This window comes from Juglans regia, chromosome 11, assembly GCF_001411555.2.
Source record: "Juglans regia cultivar Chandler chromosome 11, Walnut 2.0, whole genome shotgun sequence".
Lineage (NCBI taxonomy): Eukaryota > Viridiplantae > Streptophyta > Magnoliopsida > Fagales > Juglandaceae > Juglans > Juglans regia.
Genome location: NC_049911.1, coordinates 8,417,397 through 8,436,985, shown reverse-complemented (window position 1 = coordinate 8,436,985; position 19,589 = coordinate 8,417,397). Strand labels below are relative to the sequence as shown.

At 37.9% G+C, this 19,589-nt stretch overlaps 1 pseudogene; it reads left to right on the top strand.

The window, feature by feature from the left end:
• Positions 1-10,153: 10,153 nt before the first annotated feature.
• LOC118349886 lies at positions 10,154-17,123 on the top strand (annotated as a pseudogene).
• Positions 17,124-19,589: the final 2,466 nt, after the last annotated feature.

The window sequence follows — 19,589 nt, the reverse complement described above, 5'->3', positions numbered from 1 at the left end:
TGAACACACAGAAACCTATGACAGACCTTCTAGTTTCGGGGCAAGCAGCCCAATCAGAGTCACTATATGCTTTTAAATGTAGATGTGATCTTGATGACAAGAAGATGCCTTGACCAATGGACTCTTTGAGATATCTTAGAACTCTATAGGCTGAGTGCATATGAGTTTGTGAAGGTTTGTCCATAAATTGGCTAAGAACATTTACAGCATAAGTGATGTCTGGCCTGGTAATTGTTAAATAAATGAGCCTTCTGTAGGCTGTGGGGTCTTGCAGAATCTCATTTGTGGTGTGGCTCAACTTGTGGTTCAACTCAATAGGTGTGGAGACAGTTTTAGTGCCAAGTAAACCTGCATCTTCCAATATTTCGAGAGTGTATTTCCTTTGACATATATTGATTCCAGAAGATGACTTTGCAACCTCTATGCCTAGGAAATATTTTAAGGGTCCAAGGTCTTTGAGTTTGAACTTGCTGTGACGGTAAGTTTTGAGTGAATCAATCTCATCTTGAGAATCACCTCCCACTATGATATCATCCACATATACTAGGAGTGCTGTGAACCCTTTTTGACTAACTTTAGTGAATAAAGAATAGTCAGACTTAGATTGCTGAAATCCAATAGAAGTAAGTGAGTTGGAAAACTTTGAGAACCATTGCCTTGATGCTTGTTTGAGTCCATAGAGGGACTTATTCAGTTTGCATACTAATTTCTCCCCCTCAATCTGCTCTCTGTGAATGTTATAACCTGGTGGTATGTCCATATAAATTTCCTCATTTAGATCCCCATGTAAGAAGGCATTGTGAACATCCATTTGAGATAAAAACCAGTTTTGAATAGATGCTAAGGCAAGGAAGACTCGAACTGTGGTGAGTTTGGCCACTGGACTGAATGTTTCTTGGAAATCAAAACCTTCTCTTTGAGTGTATCCCTTGGCCACAAGTCTAGCTTTGTGTCTTTCAAAAGAACCATCAGATTTAAGCTTCACTTTGTAGACATATTTACAACCAATGGCAGTTTTGTTGGGAGGGAGGGTGGTAATCGTCCAAGTATTATTTTCCTCTAAGGCACTGAGTTCAGTTTGCATTGCATCTTGCCAATGTTTAAATTTCACAGCTTCACTATAGGATTGAGGTTCAGAAAATAAGGAGAGGGAAACAGAAAAGGATTGGTGAGATAAGGAGAGGTGTTTGTAGGTGAGGTGCTGATTGAGTGGATGAAAGGTGGAGGATGAAGAGGATTCAGTGAGAGGCAGGGATTCTGCTATCTGACAATGGTATTGTTGTAGATAGGCAGGTTGATGTCTATCTCTGGTAGACCTTCGAGGAGGTGGGTCAGGAGTGGAGGTGGCATGAAGCTCATCAAGATGAGGTGAAGGAAGAGGTGGATCAAAAGAGGTAGTGGGCAGTGGTGTTTCAAGAGGAGTTTGAGATTGGAGAGTAGAATTGGTAGATTGCAGCTCATTAAGAGGAGGTGGAAAATAGCTATCTGGTGGTGGAGGAGGTAAAACCAAATTATGAGGGAAGGAAGAGTGAATGTCTGAAGAGGAATGAGAGGAATGGTGGTTTATAACCCTACCACAGGGGTGAAACATGGAATACGGCCTAGCCACGGGTATAATGGTGGTTTATAACCCTACCACGGGGGTGAAACATGGTATACGGCCCAGCCACGGGTATAATGGTGGTTTATAACCCTACCACGGGAGTTAAACATGGTATTTGTCCCAATGTGATGCTATGAGATGATATGAATTTAATGTTTCAGTTTGGATATGCCAAAGGATTTTCTTTTCGGGAACAAGTTTGTTTTTCTGAAAATTTCGCTCTCATGTTTTGTACCAAGTTTGTTTATGCATTCCGAAAGTAAATATGTTGTTTCTGCATTCTGAAAGTAAATGTTTTGTTCTGCATACCGAACTTTATAAATGCTCATGTTTACATACTAGTATATGCTCTCTGCTTGCTGAGTTGTTGATAGCTCACCCTTTATCTCTACAATATTTTTCCAATATTTTGTTGGTTCAGCTGAGGATCAAGATTATAAGGCATTGGGTGAGATGATTTAAGTATAGTGGTTTAAGCATAAGAAGTTTTACGAGTATTGTCGATTTTTATTAAGAAATTTTATTGTGTTTTGATGACTTGGCATTTTGAAAAATTGGTTATATTGAGGAAATTAGATTGAATCGATTTTTCTATATGGTATTGGGAATTTGGAGTTTATTTTTTTATATTGTTAAAAGGTGAGTTTAGGTGTTAGGAAGTAACTCTCCGACCCGTGCGGGACCGGGGCGTTTCAGTAATCAATCATCAATATTAATTGGTTATGATTAATTGATAATTTGAACAAGTTACTAATAAAGCCTTTCATTTGGTGATGAACGCATAGTGATTGTTGGATATCTATATAAATATGACGTCAGAATCTCTGCTAGACGAATGGTCATGAAGGCTTCCATAGACGGAACCTTTTTTAGGTATATATATATTTAGGTATATATATATATATAGAGAGAGAGAGAGAGAGAGAGAGCATGTATAAGCATGAAAGATGGGATGTGACAATGCTATACTTAAGACTGCAAGCCTTTTGTAACATGTGAAATGATTTTTCGAAGACAACAAGAACAAGACAAATAATTTCTAGACAAATGCTAATTTAATATTATTGTATTTTCATCAATTTTTACTACTCTGTTTACTATATATAGAGGAAAAATTCTACTCAGCTACTGGTCGGTTATCGCACACCACACACCTGAACCCAGTCTGCTACCCCACGTCACAGTTTTTCCCTCTCACCCATCACTCCCCCAAGCCATCCCCAGCCATCCTGTTCTCCTCAGACTCTAGCCTTCTTCGTTTCTCATCCCCAGAGCCAAAGTCTTCTCCCTCAACCCATCTCTTCTCCATCGCCAGCACCAAAGCTTTCTCCTGCAACCCATCTCTTCTCCCTCGCCTAGCACCCATATCTTCTCCCTCAACCCAACCTTCTTCATTTCTCACCCCCAGCGCTGAAGTCTTCTCCCTCAACCCATCTCTTCTCCGACGCTAGTGCCCATCTGTAACACCCGGACCCAATCATGCTCAATTTTTTTTTATTTGTTTATTTTTAGTTCATTTTATTTTATTTTATTTTCTTACACGTTATTTTTTTTTTCTTTCCGCACGTTTTATTCTTTCCGTCTATATTTCTTTTTATTCCCGTAAGTTTTCCTCTCATCCACTCCATGCACACACACAGCACATCCGCGCACACGTCTCTCGGCTCTCTAGGGTTTTATATTTATTTTTTTGGTCACCCATTCATCTATATAATTGCACGTTCTTTATCCTCAATGAAAACTGGGAGTTGCCGCTTCTTCTTTTTCACGCCTCAGCCTCCATCACCCACTGTAACCTCTCGTTCACAGCCTCTCCGTGTCATCAAACGGGAACCAGCTCCACTCACACGGCAACGACACCACAAGCCGCCAGACCCACCCGTTGACCCATACTACTCAGCCGTTCAACACATAAACACCACCATCCACCATCGTCCGTCGAAAGCAAAAATCGGAGCTGCTCTGTTTTGGAACCATGGAAACAGAGCATTGTCGCTCAAAGTGAGAACCATGCCTTGCCTCAGTTGAGCAACGACGCCACCGTCAGCAGCATCAGACGACGCCAAAAAGCAAGCCTCCACCGCCCAGTGATGTCCAGAGCCACCGTCCGAAGCCCCATGCAAGCCGCATGATGCGTACAACTCTCTCTCCCTCAATGTTATTCCACCGCAAGCCAGTGCAAACCACCATCTGTCGCACTGGAAACCACCGTAAAACTAGCAGCAATCACTGGCTGTGAGACCCTTGTCACCCCGTGCCGATTGGTGAGGCCCATGCCCAGCCGCTTCCCACCGCTCGAAACTTCTCTCGATAGGTTCTCCGTTACTGTCGAACCGCGAGACGTTGCCTTGTTTCTAATATGATTTTAATTGTTCCCGTAAACTTCCATAGGTTTAGGAAATATTTTGATTGATAATTATAGTTTTGCCCCTTAGTATGATGTAGTTTTCTGATATGTGGTTTCGTGGTTTTAGTTTTAATGGGTTTATGTTTTAATGATTGGGCTTGGATTTTATTATACATAAAGAAAAAAAAATGATAATATTGTTAATTTGAACTATTTAGTTTTCAATTGAACTCATTTTTTTAAGTTGGCCTTATTTTATGGGATTTTTAAGTAGCCATAGTATTCTATTAATCTATAATACGTTATGGGTACTTTAGTATTTTAGAAAAAACCAGTATTCTTTTATCATAATATTTATTCGATTACTCTCTTCGGTATGGATTCGTTTAAGTGGATACTGATGAAATTAGAAAGTGAAGATTTATAATTTGAGGTTATGAAATTTTAGGTTTTGAGGAATTAAATAGGTTATTTTAAAAGCTTAGACTTAAATATCGAAATGTGTGATTAATTGAAAATTTTCAAGAATTACGTGATTATCTTATAGGTGACGATTGTTAATTGTTCGGCATTTTGAGGAAATTTTCGAAAAGCTAAGAAGTCCTCGTAAGCGGGGTTCCTATGTTAGACTTTGCCTAAAATAAAAATGAACTGATGTTCATTTTTGAAAATGTGCATTATGTGTTTTATAAAGAAATGTGAAAATAACTTCAGTTATTTGTTCGTCATTACTCATTGAACTCTGATGAAAGAGAAAGCATTTTTGTCATGACTGGTGTAGACATGAGCTTACTTTTGACATTCTATTTTTGACCTATGCAAAAAGAGTGAATTTGAAAATTTGTGCATAATTATGTAAACAAGCTTTGGATCTGCTTTGATTACGAAGATGATATGATTTTGTTGAGTACTCTGTTTGGATAAGATGTGATTTCTGAAAACCTTTGGCATGACTCTCTAATTCTGAATTTGATTCTATTTCCATTCTGTTCAGTTACGGCCTTGCCACGGGTGATAATAGTGGCATACGGCCCAACCACGGGTAATAATAGTGGATACGGCCCAACCACAGGTAATAATAGTGGATACGGCCCAACCACGGGTTATAATAGTTGATACGGCCCAACCACGGGTAATAATAGTGGATACGGCCCAACCACTGGTTATAATAGTGGATACGGCCCTGCCACGGGTTATAGTAGTGGTCTCTATTTTGAGTGCACACCTTGGTGACAGAGTAATTTATGTTCTGCTTGGCTATCCGCAGATGCACAACCCTACCACGGGGGTTATACATGGCTTCTGTTCTGATATGATGTTCTGATGATGATGATGATCATTTATGCTATGCCAAAGGATATTTTTTTTGAAATTATTTCTAAGTCTTCGCTCTGATATTTTGATAACATGTTCTGCTTCCGCATTATGAAAATGAAAATGTTTTGTTTTGCATTCTGATCTCTGTAAATGCTCATGTTTACACCCTAGTATATGTCCTCTGCTTACTGAGTTGTTGATAACTCACCCCTTATCTCATAATATTTTTCAGATAAATTTTGATGGTTCAGCTAGAGAACAAGAGTAGAAAGTTTTGGCAAGGTGTGATGATCGTAGTGGAATAAGTGCCAAAGGATACAAGTTTATTAGAGAGTCTTATTTAATAGGTTTACGATTTTATGTTATTTGATATTTGGAGTCTTAGATATTTCTAAATATTTATGGAGTTTTTAATTATCTCATTGAGGTATTTATTTGGTGTCCTGGTAGAGGAACATATATTTTTTGTTTAAATAAATGGATTTGTACTTTTTTGGAATATTGGAGTATTTAAATATGTTATTGGATTTAGGTTACAAGAGTTAACTCTCCGGACCTCCGAGAACAGGGCGTTAGAGTTGGCTCTAATACCATTTGTAACGCCCCAAAGGAAGGCCCAAACCACATGGCCTATACTCTAAAAGGACTAGTCAATGATACAATTGGAGCCCCATTAGAACCTTATAAAGAGCAAGAACTTCTCATTCCCAAGCAATGTGAGATCTCATACACCACCTACCCTTATCCATATCATATGGGGTATCACACCATCTCTTCTCCCTCAACCCCTTATCGTACTCTTCCCTCGCCCATCACCCTGAGGCCCCTCACCCCTGAAACCCTAGAAAAAGCTATTTTTCGTCCTCAACGAAGACCCCATGTCCCTCACCCCCTTCAGTCCCCATCTTTCTCATCGTCACTCTCCCAAGCCCCTGAGTCCCAATCTGTGCCTCGAACCCTCAAAAATCCTTCTTTCGTTCAAGCTAATACTCACTCAATCACACCCATTTCGCCATTTCATTTGGGTTACAAGTTTTAGACCAAGCCACGACAGTCCTGTCAAGGTGATAAATCTCTTTTAACTGCTTTCTGCAATTTTTTCTTATCTTTATGTTTTTGTTGAATTATCATCTACGTTTGCGATGCTGGCCTTTAAGTAGAGCTAAAAGATCTTCGAACTTAGTAGAAATATTTGGCCTTTGTGTGTTTGAGATCTTTGGGTTTTTCCTATAATAGAATAAAAGCTCTTTGCATTTGAAGAAGAATAGTCATCCCTTTCATTAGCTCTTGCTTTTGGGGGAATAAGCTGGCTTGAAAGACCTTGCCCTGAATTGAAGTGAAGCATATTACAAGAAAAAGTGAAAGGTAGCGATTTGAACTTCATACATAGAAGATGAAAGAATGCATTGAATCTGCCTAATCCTAAAAGAGAAGTGCTTTTGACCAGAAATTGATTGATTTATTTATTTTCATTTATAGGACCCTCATTTTTTTTTATTTTTTTCTTTATTTATGAGACTATAAATAAAGTTTTAGAGGAGTTCTTTTGACTGGCTATTGAACTTTTTGAGGTCCATCTCTTTGTCCCTTTATGGTTTTGTGAATAAATAGAATCAATTTTTTCTTAACATCTAACAAATCGGTATATAAGCAATTATTCATACCCTACTTATAAAACCCAGAAAAATTGTTGTTGGCAGTTTGTTGGCAGTTCTTCACATTTGTTGTTGTTTCAGGGGGATGATATGCATAGGACAAAAGTTGTCCACAAAAATCCTGGAAGGAAATTTATTGCTGAGTGAGTATGAAGTTAAAAAAAATCAAAGATAAACTAATAAAGAGAGAGAATGAGCTTCACAAGCAAGAAGACAAACTTCAAAGGTGGAGCGCAGAGAATAGGGGTGCACGTATACTGTTATGTTTGTTCTGGATCATATATCTTGTAATAGTTTTTCGTTGGATCGGGCTATAGAATGTATGGGGATAGTTTCAAATGTAATCTAATCTATTTTGACTAAGTAGCTCTTGTTTTTGAGAGGAGCATGAAACATTGTAAGGTTTGCATGAAACATTTTGAGTAATCTAATCTAATCTAATCTATTTTCTTCTAAGTTGTATATGCTCTTGCACACATGAGCATGCTAAGGTTTGCATGTAGGAAGTCTTTTAGTTGTGTTTGCGAATAACTCGTAATTGAAAATGGCTTAAAGTGCAGGAATGCCATAAAGTTGAGGTGCTTATGGATATTTTGGCTTTTGCAACCTTGGATTTTAGATCCTCAATCAGAGTTTCCATATCCCAAATCGCAAGATATATCTTTCTTTAAGCTGTTCAATGCAATCTTGAAGCTTAGTCTTCATTTCAATTTCTCATTGAATTGAACCATTCCGATTAAATTGAACAAGCTGGACTTGACCAACCATGTCCTTTGAAATATCTATAAGCACCTCAGCAGCATCCATTAAGTTGTAGGGCTCCTATATGAGAAAGCATAAATTCCACAACTAAAAAAAGCATAACCTGTAATCTTAGTGGAAAAAAAATTAACCCCCTTCATGGCTCCTTCATAACCATAACCTGTAAGATTGATCAACTTGCATAAATGATCAACTAAGCCATATTTACAATCATATTACATATCTGGTTTACCCCTTTACACTTCAAGAAAATATTACACTTCAAGAAAATAAACCTTGTGTGACAATATTTGGTTTATCCCCTTTACACTTCAAGAAAATATTAACCCCTTTACATATCATATTACACTTCTTGAATGTATTACACTTGAAGAAAATATTACACATCCATTCTCATTTATCCCCTTTACAAACCCAATGCTGAAATTACATTAAAAAAAAAAAAACACACACACACACACACACACACAAGTCACAGGAACAACAAGTTAGCTGATTTCACAAACGCATATACACATAATGCGCGCCCAATCTTCCTTTCTGTATGCTAAAAGCATCAATCCTCTGCATGCCCATATCTGATTTGACAAACACATACACATAATGCACGCTCATTATGTGGTTTATACCTGCACCAACAATTCAAACTTCAAATAACTAAACATAACACTAACTAACAGCTTGGGAAATCAAATAAAATGTTGGTATTTATAAATGTACAAACAAATTAAAAATAAAATGCTAACTGAACATAAGTCAGACTAACTAACAGCTATGTAAATGCACGTTGCTTTAATACTTGAACCATTCAATATATAAAACTAACTAACCATTTCTTTGAGAACAACAATTAATATCAGCAACAAACCAACTCATACGTGCATCAGTACACAATTAATGTCACATTCAACAAAAGGCTCAAAATTAGATCTCAATCACAATGTATAAAAAATGAATGAAAAAAAATCAGCAACTAGTCCAACTGATGATTTGGAAATTAACTAGTATATCATTCAGCTCCTTTGGAGTTGAAAACTTCACTTCAACTACACTCTTCTCAAACAGTCCAAAGATAAATATTCAAAGATGATTAGTTTTGTTTCCAAAGTAGGTCCCATCCTGTTTTGATAACTTTTCATCATGATGATCTAGATTCATTACATCTGAACTTAGTTATTAAAAACACTGTTTTTTTCCATGGCATGGATCCCTCCCATCTGAACTTGTCCAAAATTTTCCTATTGCCCATCAAACAGTCCAAAGAATTTTCATGCAGATTTTACAATTCAAAAGTCACCCACATTCTAAAGTTTTTGATACATCTTGAATTTAGTTACTAGAAACACCGTTGGATCAAAATTCTTGTTACTATTTTGATGTTTGCAAAACCAAAATAAAAGATAAAACTCATAGGACATGGGTTTTACATGTCTGTGGAAGAAGCTACCAATTTTTCAACAAATCTATTGCAGAGTATACTATAAATGAGCTGAAAAAGTGTTTTCCATTCCCATTTGCTTGGGAAAGCATCAAATGATGATCTACAATAAAAAAAAAACAGCAATAGAAAAGATAAAGAAGAAAAATATATGTAAAACAAACCCACTCCCTCAAAATATGACAGATCTTAGACTTGATCGACTTTTAAACAAACCCAACAAGTCAACAGATAAAGCAAAAGAAAAATAAAAGGAGCACTACCACCAACAACACAACAGATTTAAAAAAGTGGCAAAGATTCTCGATTCTCAATCAACTGGAACCCTAGAAATCAAAAAAATGAGAGAGAAAGTAAAAGATAAAATAGAAAGAGAAAATAGTACCTTTCGGCTGGTGGAAGTAGAAGACGGCCGGTGATGATGTCGGAAGCACAACCAATCGGGCGGAGGGGCAAAACCGTGGAGAATGACAACAAGCTAGGAGGGGGAGGGGGAGAGAGAACGCAGGGGGGAGAACGTGGGGTGGGAGATTTTGTATCCCAAATTCAAAACGCAAGTTTCAATTAAAAAACTAAATAAATGACACGTCAGTCGTTGTGCGGAGGTTGCGGAATAGGAGGTGGTTGTGTAGAAGAACTAGGGGAGTTAAGCAACTCCATCTTCTAGAAAACAAATGGGGTAAGTTATTGCACATCTTTCATACATCTTTATTAAATAAAATTTAAGTTACTTGCAAAGTCAAAATAAAATTTGGGTTGTGAGGTATTCTTAGGTATTCCGTGAATAGTAATGAAAAAATTATGATAGAATATTGAATAGTAATAAAAAGTAAGTGAAAATTAATAATAAAATAATAAATAGTAGTAAGGTATTCTGATGTCTACAAAAAGTTTCCCCTATAAATCCCCCCTTATGCTATTCATCAGCTTTCATCATAACAGGTCCGGAACATTTCTCTGCGAGTGTTTTATACTGAGAGGGGTCTTGACCTTAAAAGTATTGGGACAAAAAGAGAGAGACAATAATAATAATGTCTCAGTTTACGAACCCTTTCTTAATTCTTTCTCTTTTTGCCTTTGCTCCCCTTTGCTACTTCTCTGGCAAGACCCATGAGGGCCGGGTTACCTCGATCCACAGTTTTATGATCACTCGCTCAACAGATTGTGAAGTCCATAGTGGCCAAGGCTGTGGCCAAAGAAGCTCGCATGGCTGCTTCATTGCTTAGGCTCCATTTCCATGACTGTTTTGTCCAGGTCTTCCAACTTCCCAAAACTCATCTCATTTAACAGGTTATAAAGACTACACTGCATTATCAATGCATGCATGTCAACTTATATCCAAAAAAGTCTTCGTATTTTGCAGGGCTGCTGTGACGCCCCGACTTCCACATACAAAAATGTGGGAATCGTGACGTCAGGATGATGACAACACGGGTCACGCATTCCAACGGTAAGTGCTCAAGTGTGGGCAACATGCAAAAAGTGCACAACAAAAATCGCAGCGGTTAATTAAAAATTAGCCAACTAGGTACCAGAAATTTAAATACAGATTTCCAAAATAAAATGCCTTCAAAAGTTATACAGTTATCCAATATAAATATAATACAATCCAAATACATAGCCAAAAAGTGGGAGACAAATCCCAATACACGAAGCCAAAGCCTCAGGCTCGACGTCCTCATCTGCATCAAACAGTTGCGACGCATCCCTATTGTTGAACAGTAGCAGAAGAATAGTCAGTGAGAAGAGGTCGAACCCAAACGGGAACCCTGCTCGAGGGTTTGAAGTTCTGGACAAGATAAAATCTTCTTTTGAGAAAGAGTGCCCACATACAGTATCTTGTACTGATATTGTGGCTCTAGCTGCTAGAGACTCCACTGTTCTAGTAAAGTGACAGACTTTTATAGTCTTGTCATAATTTTTCTGCATGACAGAAATAAGCCAAAATATATTTTGCATCCCTAAACTATATAAAAGAAAATGAGCATTTTGCTCAGTCCATTGAGATTTTTGATAGTTAAGATTGTGCCACATGACCTTTTTTTATTTCACCTCAAGAGCCATAATTCTTATGGCATAAAATGTCAATTTTTTATAGTTTGAACGTGCAATGTGTGAATTTTGTTAGCTTGAGGTACAAAATGTAGAAACTTTATAATTTGTCGGAGGAAAATATACTCTTACCTAAAAACAACTTTTGGCTAGCCAACATTTGTGTGTGTGTGTGTGTGTGTGTGTAATCAGAACTTGACCATGTTTTGAATATACCGAGTGGTAGACCCAGCTGGGAGGTTCCATTAGGAAGAAGGGACTCCAGAGGTGCAAGCTTGAGTGGCTCAAACAACAACATCCATGCTCCAAACAACACATTCCAGACTATCATCACCAAGTTCAAGCGACAAGGACTTAATGTCGTTGATTTTGTTGTGCTATCTGGTAATATTTAAAGAGCTAGCTTGAACCTACCATTGTGCCAAACCATAATCTGGGTCCTTAATTAAGGATAAATGATTGATGGAATGGGTGTGGAGGAATCTAAATTACCAAGAACACACGTGAGCTCACCAATGCCCAACTCAATCTTCACCTTCAACAACAAGGTATTCTCCATCAGTACTCATGCCCTCATACCCCCGAATAGAATGACTCGGTGGAACGACGACATCGAACAATTCGTGAATTAGGTATGACCTTACTTTTTCAAAGTGGTGTTCTAAAACGTTTTTGGGTCGAAGTTTTTTCAACTACTATTTTCTTAATAAATCGTCTTCCTTCCACTACATTAGGTCTTAACTCACCATTTTCCCTTCTCCATGGTCATTATCTTGACTACACATCTCTTCGGGTCTTTGGGGTCTAAATGCTACCCATATACTTGGTACAATAAGCACAACAAATTTGACTCAAAAAATCTCCCATGTATTTTTATGGGCCATAGTGACAAACACCAAAAGTATAAATGTTATCACCCCACCTCTCGCCAAACCTTCATCTCCTGACATGTTTTTTTATGAATCCACCTTCCCTTACAAACAGCTTAGGAATCTCCACCTCCCTCCCGCTTCCCCCCTTTGCCGACCCCCCTTCCCGCCCATTGATCCACTCATTTCGGGTCCTCTTTGCCACAACATAGTAACCCGCTCTCACGTCTGGATCCGCAAACCCAACCTGAAGTATGCCCACTATCACACTGTTGTTGACCTTCCCAAGGAACCAAAGACAATACGCTCCACCCTTAACCATGTTGGTTGGACCAAAGCACTGCAAGATGAGATCCAAGCCCTCCAAGGCAACACCACTTGGACACTCGTGCCTTGTTCCCCTCACATGGATGTTATTGGTTGCAAGGGGGTCTTCAAGACCAAAATCAATGCCGACGGTACTCTTGATCATCTTACTACTATTCACAAAATCAATGCTGATGGTACTCTATGATTGGAGAGCATAAAAACCATTTTTAAAGATTAAAGATTGAGATCAGAGAGGGTTGGAAAAAAAAAAAAAAAACCCTAATGAATTGTAAATGATATATGGTAGATTTTTATAAAATTTTAAAACTTTGCTTCTGTACGTAATATTAGAAATACTACACATATTATAAACTCTTTTACACACACACACATATATATATAGGAGGGAGGTTGATATCGTAATGGAAAACACTATAGACACAAAGGGATCATACAAAGGGATCCCACACACTAATGTGGCACACTATGAGTGTGCCATGTCTCCCCCCTCCTTTTTTTTCTTTCTTTTTTCTCCCATCTCTCGTGCGTCTCCCCTCCTCCCCCTTTCCCTCTCTGTCTCCGCCCTCCCAGTGCCCGCCATGGTGGTCGGGGACCACCTCAGGGCCTACAGCTTTAGAAAAAAGAAAGGAAAAAAAAAAGGGAGGGGGGAGACGTGGCAGACTCACAATGTGCCACATTAGTGTGTGGGATCCCTCTATGGGATCCCTTTTTGAAAGTAGCAGCCCCCGTTTGTAATATTAGAAATTTGTAGAAAAATGTAAAGGAACACTGCTAAGGTCAGTCGATGTTAATCCAAGGGAAATTTTATCGGAATTAAATCTGGAATTGCTTAGTTGATCTCTTTGTACAGCCTGAACATTGAAGAGTTGTATCTCATAATTAATGTACAGTTGGTATAGAGCACTGCAAATCTCACACTTCTGCATTCTCAAATTAACGTCTTGTCCAATCGCTAGCATTAATAATTGATGAAGCTTCAATATATACATGAATAGCATCCATTTAAACAACTTGGCCTGGAGTACTGACCCACCGTACCTCACATATTTTAATTCCTACTATGCCTTAGAAAAGAATAGGTATAACAATATTGACTACCCATTTCCAAACAACAACAAAGATGATGCCTAATTTCTAATTTTAAACCATAAGGATTAAAGGCATTATATACTTCAGGATAAGGATGTTGACATAGAAGGCGCGCCCCGCACTCCTTCACCTTCACGTTCGAGCTACTTGTTTTAACTGATGCTCCAATGTACCACCATCCATCCAAATTATTTGACTGCTCCAAAAACCACTTGGCTGGTAGACACACCCCAAACCCACATGGCCCTATAGAAGGGTGATCTTCGGGGGCACCAAGGACTAAGGGTTCTATTAGAGGACCTTCATTAGTCTCAAAATGATAAACAAACTCAACAAACTGGCCTTCATCAGGATGACTGCCCTTGAAAATCCTTGGATTTGAATTCTCTACCTCATCAACTTCATAAATAGTAAAATGAACATATCCCTCCCACTTACTATTATTATCTAAGTTTGGATGGATTTGAAGTGTTACATGAAAACCAAAACTTCTCATATTGAACCACTCTGGAATTTCAGCTCCCAAGTTTGGTTCTCATATTGAACCACTCTGGAATTTCAGCTCCCAAGTAAGAGCCATACATTATGTTTGGATTAATTCATTATCTTTATTCATTTAAATCTTTGTTGCAATATTGCCCACTGGGTATATTGTCGTCATTGGGTTTTGTCAATAAGGATGATAATTCACAGAGTTTAAAAAGTGGTGAATGATTTATCAAAGAGTTATCTTTGGATTAATGTGGTTTGTACTTCTATATTTTCCAATTGGGGACTTTGGAGTTGAATTTCCCAATTGTGTAATTCGATGAATCAAGAATGAACAAAAATACCCGATTTGAGCAAGGAATTCCTGATGCTTTGCTATTTGTAATTTGAGTAATCCTTATTTTTATCCTGGTAGTTTTAGTTGCTAAATCGCATTTAAAACTAGTTCTTTCTTCTTGATAATTAAACATTTTCCTTTAGTTCTTTTATTCTTTTTGTGTTTCTTTAATCTGTCTCCCTAAGGAATCGACACCCCAAAGCTATGCTACAACTACGACGTTATTCTTTGGGCGTAATCAGTTACCATTAGAGAAAGGACAACAAATGTTACCATTGGTGGAAGGCTGAAAATAATTAAACATTGGATGAAAACGCACATATTTAAGAAAAAATTATTATTCGTAATACTGTATTAATTTTAAAAGTATTATTGTATCCAGATAAAAATCGTATAAAGTGTTTACAGAATATAATAGAATGTATTTTTGAAAACAAGAGGAAAAAGACAAAAGAGTTAGTAGTTAAGAATGTAAATGGAAGAGAAAAAAATAATAAAGAAAGAATAGGAAAAAGTTATTGTAATAGAATAGGAAAAATATAGAGAATGAGATGTAGGGGGTATTTTAAAGATAGGTAAAATTTAGGATGAAATTTAAGGAATGGTATATTTTAGTTAAAATTTAGGGAATTTTATAGGGAACCAGCTCAGGATGCTCTAAATTAAAAGATATTTTACTTGTTCTTGATTTGGCAAAATTTTTTTTATCAATTAGCCAATTACAACTGATTATCCTTTTCAATTGTGAATTTTACGATGTTGGTTCCTCTATTAAGGAAAGGGCGAATAATCCCACATTGTTGAACGGTCGACGAAAGGGTAACTTATATGTACTGTCCCTACCACTAGAAGCGCACTTCTCCACTCGATTTCGAACAATTTCTGAAGAAGTGTGACTTCAATGGTTGAGACATCCCCAAGCATGTACTAGTGTTCTTCGCTCTCAAGGCTTTATTTTTGTTATCAACATTAAAAAAAAAAAAAAAAAAATTCTCTTTGTGAGAGTTTTCAGTTAGATAAAATGAGCAAACTTCTATTTTTACCCTCTTCTACTATTGGTTTAAATGTATTTGATAAAGTTTATTGTGATTTATGGGGACCCGCCTTAGTTTTATCTGTTGGCAAATTTCAATATTATGCATGTCTTGTTGATGCTTTTTCTAAATATATGTGGTTTATTCCTTTACGGAAAAAAAAAAATCTGATTTTTTAATGTCTTTATTTTATTTGAAAAATTTGTTAAATGTCAATTCAACGAAAATATCAAAATCTTTCAAACCGATGGTGGTGGTGAGTTAACTAATACCCAACTCAATCTTCTCCTTCAACAATAAGGTATCCTCCGTCAATACTCATGTCCTCATACCCCCGAACAGAATGGCTCGGTGGAACGACGACATTGAGCAATTCGTGAATTAGGTACGACCTTAATTATTCAGAGTGGTGCTGCAAAACGTTTTTGGATTGAATTTTTTTCAACTTCTGTTTTCGTAATAAATCGTCTTCCTTCCACTATATTATATCTTAACTCACCATTTTCCCTTCTTCATGGTCATTATCCCGACTACACATCTCATTGGGTCTTTGGGGTCTAAATGCTACCCATATACTTGGGACAATAAGAACAACAAATTTGACACAAAAACTCTCCCATGTATTTTTAAAAAAAATTCGTATATGAATTGATGCTTTCTAACACAAGGCCTAATTGCAGCATCCATCGATGCCACTTGTTGGACCGACTATGCCATACCTTCCGTTGAGTAATCCAGAGGAGTCGAGAAGATTTCAAGAGACCGGTCAGGTAGATGTCCTTTTTAATTTTTTTTTCAATTTTTCGTATGTGCATTTGAGGCTTCCTAACACAAGGTCTAATTGCAGCATTCCGCGATGCCATACCCTCCTTTGAGCAATCCAGAGGAGTTAAGAAGATTTCAAGAGACTAGCTAGGTACATGTCCTTTTTAATTTTTTTTTTTAATTTTTCGTATGTGCATTTGAGGCATTCTAACACTGTCAAAACTTGCAGCATCCATATATGCCAACTATTGGATCGACTATGCCCTACCCTCCGTTGAGTAATCTGGAGGAGTTGAGAAGATTTCAAGAGAGTAGCCAAGTACTATGTCCTTTTTATTTATTTTTTAAAATTTTTTAGGCTTTCTAACAATGTGCCTAATGCCAACATCCCTCGATGCCACCTGTTCGACCGAGTATGCCATACCCTCCCTCGAGTAATCCGGAGGAATTGAGAAGATTTCAAGAAACAGGCGAGGTTGATATATTTTATTTTTAAAAATATTCCATTTCAGTGTTTCTAACACTATGCCTACTTGCAACATTCGACTGAAAAGACCCCCTAACACGCAAATGAGTCATCAACTATGCCTAATAGTGTTGACTTTGAAATGACTAACGGTATGACATTTTGATTAGTGTGCGTTAACAAAACATCTTGTTCGTTTTATATAAAAATCATACTTTTTCATTTTTAGAACATTCATCCGAGGTAATTAAAGAGACGGAGGCTGAGAGGAGTAAGAAAGTCTTGGATGATGATGAACGAGTTGAAGTACCAAGATGTGGTATGGAGTTTGCCAATGAGAAAGAGCTTATGACATATTACAAACGATATGTCAAGCAAGCGGGTTTTGGTGTGAACACGTTTAGAACGAAGAAAGACGTAGATGGGAGTGCGACATATGTGACAATTGGGTGTGCGGGTGCTGGCAAGTACGTGCCTAGCCACAGTAATGTCTCCAGGCCACGACCCACAACTAAAACAAGCTGTAATGCTAAGGTAAATGCTAAACTTGCAAATGGGGTATGGGTTTGACAACTATTGAGAATACTCACAATCATAGTACAGTCTGCCCGAAGAAGTCTAGATTTTTTAGATCTTACGAGTGTTTGGATGAATACAGCCAAAGGATGCTTGATTTGAATGACAGGGCAAGTATTCGAATGAACAAGAACTTCGAGGCACTGATTCAAGACGTGGGGGGGGTTTGAGAATCTTGACTTTCAAGAGAAAGATTGTCGCAATTTTATCAATAAAGCCAGACACTTAAAGTTAGGTAAAGGGGTTGGCCAAGCACTTGGTGAATACTTTGAGAGAATAAAGAAGATGAATGATGGTTTTGTTTCTGTCATGGATGTCGATGATGAGGGAAGATTAAGATATGTGTTCTGGGTTGACGCATGAAGTCGAGCGTCATATGAGTATTTCGGGGATGTTATCACATTTGACACGACGTACCTAACAAATAGGTATGGTATGCCTTTTGCTCCCTTTGTTTGTGTAAACCATCATGGGCAGTCAATCCTGTTAGGAGCTGGCTTGATTTTCAGCGAGGACGTAAGTACATTTGAATGGTTGTTTCGAGCATGGCAAAAGTCCATGAATGGTCAGTCGCCCAAAGCCATCATAATCGACTAAGATCAGGCAATGAAAAATGCAATAGACACTGTATCTCCAATGCAGACACACGGAGGTATGAGGTTGTGGTGAAGAGATGTTTAAAATTAGAGACTCGTGTATCTCCAAGTGATTGCCATGTCGATGCATTCCTACACGCTTTAGATGACTTTGAGAACAAATTTGAAAGTTTAACACTTGAATCAAAATCCGGTTCAACAAAGGTCAAAGCAAATGTCGTCGCGGACAAGGGTAAAAAAATATTAAGCCCCCACAGTGTTCGGGAAAAGGGAGACCCCCGACGAAAAGAAAGGTTTCGGCCGTGGAGAAAGGAGCAACGAAAAGGAAGAAGAAACAGGTACCTTTCATTTTTTGGTTTTTATTGTATATATTCCTTTCTAATATATGTCTCTTTTTCTGTGTGATTTTAGAACTTGCAGAAAAATATTTGATGATGAATCACAATTGCGCGACCTTCCAAAATCTCAAATTAACACTGGCACACAACCGATGCCATCGGGCAATGAGGAGGTGTGAGGTTTTGCTTATTTGTTTAATTGTTTCTACCTTCATTTTCGAAAGTTACTATGCACATGGTATTGAATATTATTTGTGCTATTTCAGGTGTGTGACAATATCAATGCAATGTAATTCCATGGAAATAGGTGCTTATTTCAGATAAGGTATGAAAATTTTAATTATTACTATGTTGGTTAACTATTAGTGTGTGATGTCATTGACTGGACTTGCCCACGTTTCTTGGCAGCATCATGTGACTAGATAGGCGACAACTGATGTTTTGGCAGCATCATGTGATTGGACTTGTACAGAATTTTTTGTGGACATAATATTTACAGCTTGTGTAGATAAACCTATCTAGATTGTGTATATTGCTTTTTTTTTTTTTAAGAAGAGCCAGTAGCCACACACATAGCAGCTCCGTCCCAAGTTTATTCAAAAAACCCTCACTTTAGGTAGAGGAATACCAATATAACCACCAAATAAAAATCCGCACAAGCCTATTAACAACCAAACCAATAAACAATGACCCTAGCTAGCTAATTCCCAATATAGAATTCCTTAAAACTGAAAACCTCAACGATGGGAGAGGGAAGACCAGATGCGTCCAGCCTAAGCATGCCCCTCACTTGCTACGGAAGTGCATCATGAACTCCATACCTTCGAACCATACCAGTTTCACCCTGTCTAGCAAAGAAATCTGCAACTTGATTTGCTTCCCTAAAAACATGTGAAATCGAGAAGTTAACTCCCCTTAGAACTGCTACTAGCTCATCCTAGTAGTCCCAGAGGTACCACGCTGAACAAACTCCCTTTGATAGCCAATGGACCACTAAACAAGAATCCCATTCAATCTCCACTTGATAAAATCCAAGATCCTTACATAGCTCTATCCTAGCAATGAGAGCTCTCAGTTCTGCCATATTATTTGTGCCATGTCCAAACATCGACGAAAACGCCGCCTTAAATGCTCTTCTATCATCCCTTATAACACCACCACCCCCACAATTTTCGGGATTCCCCCGACAACTGCCATCCACACTGAGTTTAACCCAACCTATCCCAGGTTTACACCATCTAACTATGCATGGTGAACGTTTAATACAAAATCTAGTTGGAATATCCAAAGCACGAAGAACTTGAATATCCATTCGGGATGGAGAAGCCCCTCATTCATATTCTCTGAGATTGCCCTCAACCAGTATTTCAGTTCCATCCATACTCCATCCGCCAATTCACAACTGATCATCCTTACAATTGTGAATTTTACGGTGTTGCTTTCTCTATTAGGGTAAGGGCGACTAATCGCACATTGTTGAACGAACGATGGAAGGGTAACTTATATGTACTATCCCTACCACTTGA